This window comes from Schistocerca serialis, chromosome 10 (genome assembly GCF_023864345.2).
Source record: "Schistocerca serialis cubense isolate TAMUIC-IGC-003099 chromosome 10, iqSchSeri2.2, whole genome shotgun sequence".
Classification (NCBI taxonomy): Eukaryota; Metazoa; Arthropoda; class Insecta; order Orthoptera; family Acrididae; genus Schistocerca; species Schistocerca serialis.
This window is the reverse complement of record NC_064647.1, coordinates 73,485,641-73,491,161: the sequence shown is the minus strand read 5'-3', so window position 1 is coordinate 73,491,161 and position 5,521 is coordinate 73,485,641. Positions and strand designations below refer to the sequence as shown.

The following is a 5,521-nucleotide window of genomic DNA, read 5'->3' as shown; positions in this document are numbered from 1 at the left end:
ATTAGGGAAGGACGGGGAAGGAAGTCGGCCGTGCCCTTTGAAAGGAACCATCCCGGCATTTGCCTGGAGAGATTTAGGGAAATCACGGAAAACCTAAATCAGGATGGCCGGACGCGGGATTGAACCGTTGACCTCCCGAACGGGAGTCCGGTGTTTAACCACTGCGCCACCTCGCTCGGTACAAATGAAATGTCAAACACATTACTTTATAATGGTAAAAACTGAATTATACGAGGGGATAGGAAGATGAGCTCCATGGAGCCTAAAATTAACTTTACGGTATAGCGAAGAAAAAAATCATAACTCTTCTGGATAGTGTAATTACAGTGACAATGACGGCGGTATACACAGGAAACCAACCCACACTGATAGAGATGATAATGCTAAGACATATCGTCCCACAAGGTACAATTACGCCTCTTCTGAACCAATTATAAACAAATGGCTCAAATGGCTCTGAGGCCTATGGGACTTAACATCTGATGTCATCAGTCCCCTAGAACTTAGAACTACTTAAACCTAACTAACCCAAGGACATCACACACATCCATGCCCGAGGCAGGATTCGAACCTGCTACCGTAGCGGCCGCTCGGTTCCAGACTGTAGCGCCTAGAACCGCTCGGCCACTCCGGTCGGCAATTGTAAACAAAATCTTGCAGTTACCTTTGGAGTAGTATGAAACTTAGAAAGAACTTACAGTCACCATCCAGACAGGTTGCTGCTGCTGCTGTGGTCTTCAGTCCTGAGACTGGTTTGATGCAGCTCTCCATGCTACTCTATCCTGTGCAAGCTTCTTCATCTCCCAGTACCTACTGCAACCTACATCCTTCTGAATCTGCTTAGTGTATTCATCTCTTGGTCTCCCTCTACGATTTTTACCCTCCACGGTGCCCTCCAATGCTAAATTTGTGATCCCTTGATGTCCTACCAACCGATCCCTTCTTCTAGTCAAGTTGTACCACAAACTTCTCTTCTCCCCAATCCTATTCAATACCTCCTCATTAGTTACGTGATCTACCCACCTTATCTTCAGCATTCTTCTGTAGCACCACATTTCGAAAGCTTCTATTCTCTTCTTGTCCAAACTAGTTATCGTCCATGTATCACTTCCATATATGGCTACACTCCATACAAATACTTTCAGAAACGACTTCCTGACACTTAAATCAATACTCGATGTTAACAAATTTCTCTTTTTCAGAAACGCTTTCCTTGCCATTGCCAGTCTACATTTTATATCCTCTCTACTTCGACCATCATCAGTTATTTTACTCCCTAAATAGCAAAACTCCTTTGCTACTTTAAGTGTCTCATTTCCTAATCTAATTCCCTCAGCATCACCCGACTTAATTTGACTACATTCCATTATCTTCGTTTTGCTTTTGTTGATGTTCATCTCATATCCTCCTTTCAAGACACTGTCCATTCCGTTCAACTGCTCTTCCAAGTCCTTTGCTGTCTCTGACAGAATTACAATGTCATCGGCGAACCTCAAAGTTTTTACTTCTTCTCCATGAATTTTAATACCTACTCCGAATTTTTCTTTTGTTTCCTTTACTGCTTGCTCAATATACAGATTTAATAACATCGGGGAGAGGCTACAACCCTGTCTCACTCCTTTCCCAACCACTGCTTCCCTTTCATGCCCCTCGACTCTTACAACTGCCATCTGGTTTCTATACAAATTGTAAATAGCCTTTCGCTCCCTGTATTTTACCCCTGCCACCTTCAGAATTTGAAAGAGAGTATTCCAGTTAACATTGTCAAAAGCTTTCTCTAAGTCTACAAATGCTAGAAACGCAGGTTTGCCTTTTCTTAATCTTTCTTGTAAGATAAGTCGTAAGGTTAGTATTGCCTCATGTGTTCCAACATTTCTACGGAATCCAAACTGATCTTCCCCGAGGTCCGCTTCTACCAGTTTTTCCATTCGTCTGTAAAGAATTCGTGATAGTATTTTGCAGCTGTGACTTATTAAACTGATAGTTTGGTAATTTTCACATCTGTCAACACCTGCTTTCTTTGGGATTGGAATTATTATATTCTTCTTGAAGTCTGAGGGTATTTCGCCTGTATCATACATCTTGCTCACCCGATGGAAAGTTTTGTCATGACTGGCTCTCCCAAGGCCATCAGTAGTTCTAATGGAATGTTGTCTACTCCCGGGGCCTTGTTCTGACTCAGGTCTTTCAGTGCTCTGTCAAACTCATCACGCAGTATCTTATCTCCCATTTCGTCTTCATCTACATCCTCTTCCATTTCCATAATATTGTCCTCAAGTACTTCGCCCTTGTGTAAACCCTCTATATACTCCTTCCACCTTTCTGCCTTCCCTTCTTTGCTTAGAACTGGGTTGCCATCTGAGCTCTTGATATTCATACAAGTGGTTCTTTTCTCTCCAAAGGTCTCTTTAATTTTCCTGTAAGCAGTCTCTATCTTCTTACCCTTAGTGAGACAAGCCTCTACAGCCTTACATTTGTCCTCTAGCCATCCCTGCTTAGCCATTTTGCACTTCCTGTCGATCCTGACAGGTTATGCGAATGGATACAGAACTAAGGAACTATTAAGCAGTTCAAGAAATTTAAACACATAAACGTAACAGAAGGTGTGGAGTGCTAATTTTTACATTCTGGAAGCATAGTCCACACCTTTAAGAAATCAGTATAGACTTTCATACAAAATGTACCTTGGGTGTAGGTTACACAACAGGACTGGGGAAAGACGCAACAAATATAGTGAGTCAGGAGGTGATGACAAAATTTAAAAAAATGGTAAAATATTTTACATGGCACAAATATAAAGGGAGTTCACTACTTTACTGTAGCAACAAGCACTCCGTCTTCAGGCCACGAGTGGCCTACCGGGACCATCCGACCGCCGTGTGATCCTCGGTAGAGGATGCGGATAGGAGGGGCATGGGTTCAGCACACCGCTCTCCCGGTTGTAAGATGGTATTCTTGACCGAAGCCGCTACTATTCGGTCGAGTAGATCCTCAGTTGGCATCACCAGGTTGAGGGCACCCCGAAAAATGACAACAGCACATGGTGGACTGGATGGCCACCCATCCAAGTACCGACCACGCCCGACAGCGCTTAACTTCGGTGATCTCATGGGAACCGGTGTATCCATTGCGGCAAGGCCGTTGTCTTAGCAACTTTGCCCTGAGGTGCGAAGCCGAAGCGAAGTGTCCTAGCCACCTGCTCTTAATCAAATGGGCTGAATCTGCAGCGGAGCTCATAGATCTCAATAGCGCCTGCTAGAGGGCGCTGTCGGTGTCTCGTAGTAGTGCCAACTTACGCTGTGGCATCATAGCTATTGATATCACATCCCTCCCCCTAAAACGACGCACCGTCATTGAGTAGGGCTTCCGACGGCGGGTGGAGGAATCAAGGGGCGGCGCAGCTGATGGGGCGGGCAGCGAAACTGCCGGGGCGCGCTATTGACCCACGACCCCGAATTGCTCATGAGGGGGCGAGAAAAACGCCCAGTGGAAAACCTGCCCAGGCTGCGCACCGCTATTGAGTATGCTCGGATGAGGAGGCGGAGCAACGACACCCATGGGCAATGGCAGCGGCGGTGTGACTGCAGCCTCAGCGTCCATAGGTTCTGACTAGAGATGGGGGATCTGCTCCTGAACTGATTCATAGAGTTGAATCTTTCAAAGGAGTGAAGAATCAGTGATTCAGAAAAAAAGAACGGTAGCTCCAAACGTTTCCCACAGCAGAGAGAGAGAGAGAGAGAGAGAGAGAGAGAGTCGGAGCAGATCAGCGGGGCCTCTGCTGGTCAGAGCACACTGCACGCCACACAACACAGCCAGCGCCGGCCTCTGCCCTGCTGCCTTGGCTGCCTGCATTGTGCAGTGCCCCATTGGATTTTGTGTTTCACATATGCCGTGCCGTCTCTGTGCTTCCTCTGCCGCGTGCAGTGTCTGGCGCACCTTAACTTAGCATCACACTCCGTCGGCGATCGTTCCAGTAGCACGTCCTGCCCTCTGGGCAGTTGATGCAAGCAACAGGACAGAGAGCCTCCTAGCGGAGAACATCCGAACTACTTGCAACAACCTGCTCGCAAGAGAACGGACGATTTGTCTCCGAGCGGGTGACTGGTGGCCGTTCACCGCTCCCCCCACCCTCGGAACTCGCCCGCTCAATGCTCACCCCACCGTTCTCGACTCTAGCCAGAGCGTTGAGCAAAGCAACTCAGGTGTCACTCTGGTCTCTGCGGTCGTAGCTCACGCAGTAATACAGCTCGCGGCTCGACCTGCTTGACTCAGCGCCTCTGCATCGGAGTTCGTCTCTACTGGATATTGTTCTTCGTAGTAATACCCGTATGTATATTACATAATTATGTTATGTATACATCATTTGTTTTTATTTTGTTTTTATTTGTTTAAACTGATCAGATTAGGTTCCTGACGACTCCTCTTACTATAGGAGTTTTTATTATGGACACTCAAATTTACGTTTTAATTACGAGCGAACCGATAAACATATCGCAAAATGTGATACATCAATATTTTCCTTGTTTTGTGGGGCACTCAAAAGTGTCGTTATCAGCATGCTATTTTAGCTTTGTAGCCATTATCACGTGCAAAGGTGAAATATTTATTACATATCTGACATGTCTGAATGATTGTCGTCACAATATTACAATCATTTAGACATGTCGTTTATTTTATGACTATTTCACCTTTGACCATGATAATGGCTACAAAGCCAAAACCACGATAGTGCAAAATAAATCAATAATCACAAACTTTGTCATATCATGGAAATTTCAATAAACAATACAAAATTCTTACTCATTATCTGTGTTACTTCAAAATAGGATCAAATAAGATCAAAATACTGGTATAGTACTGGAATAAACCAAGTTTAAAGGGCAATGTACCTTCCATTTATTTTCTATTGTGAATGAGTGGTGAGTCATGAAAAAGAGCTAGTTCATTTCAGGGAGTGAACAGTTCTGATCCGATCTCTGAAAAGAACAGTTTTGCCCATCTCTAGTTCTGACACCACGGAGGAACGCGGCGGCGGCGGGAGGCGTCGGTCCGGTGCAGGTGACTGGACTGGCAGTGGCGACGACGGTAGGGGCGCCCGCGGAGGGGCGGGTGGCGCCCTCAACGGAGTCGCGGGCTGAGGCGGCGGAAGCCGCGAAGCCTCCAAAACAACCAGTGGCAGAAAACCGAGGACGGCACAAACGGATCTGGTTCCGGTGTCGCTCGACAGTGCCGGAGGGACCATAAATGACAAATAAGGCGCGGCCAAGCTGGCGAAGAACGCGTCCCTGCTCCCAGCGCTGCCTGCCAGAGAAAGCGCGATAGAACACCAAATCGTGAGGTGCCGAACCAGAACGAGGCAAAGCAGTGGGAGCGCGCGGTGGCGGGTGCAATAGCTGCAGGAGCGACCGATGGGCGCGGCCGTGTAGCAATTCCGCTGGGGAATGAGTGCGAGGCTTGCAACTCGCTCATCTGTGACTTAAACATACGCACAAAGCGTTCGGCCTTGCTGTCCGACTGGCGG

The 5,521-nt window shown here is 46.9% G+C and overlaps 1 pseudogene; it reads right to left on the bottom strand.

Annotated features, from left to right (window-relative positions):
* Positions 1 to 3,028: 3,028 nt before the first annotated feature.
* LOC126425393 (5S ribosomal RNA) lies at positions 3,029 to 3,146 on the bottom strand (annotated as a pseudogene).
* Between the last annotated feature and the right edge of the window lie 2,375 nt (positions 3,147 to 5,521).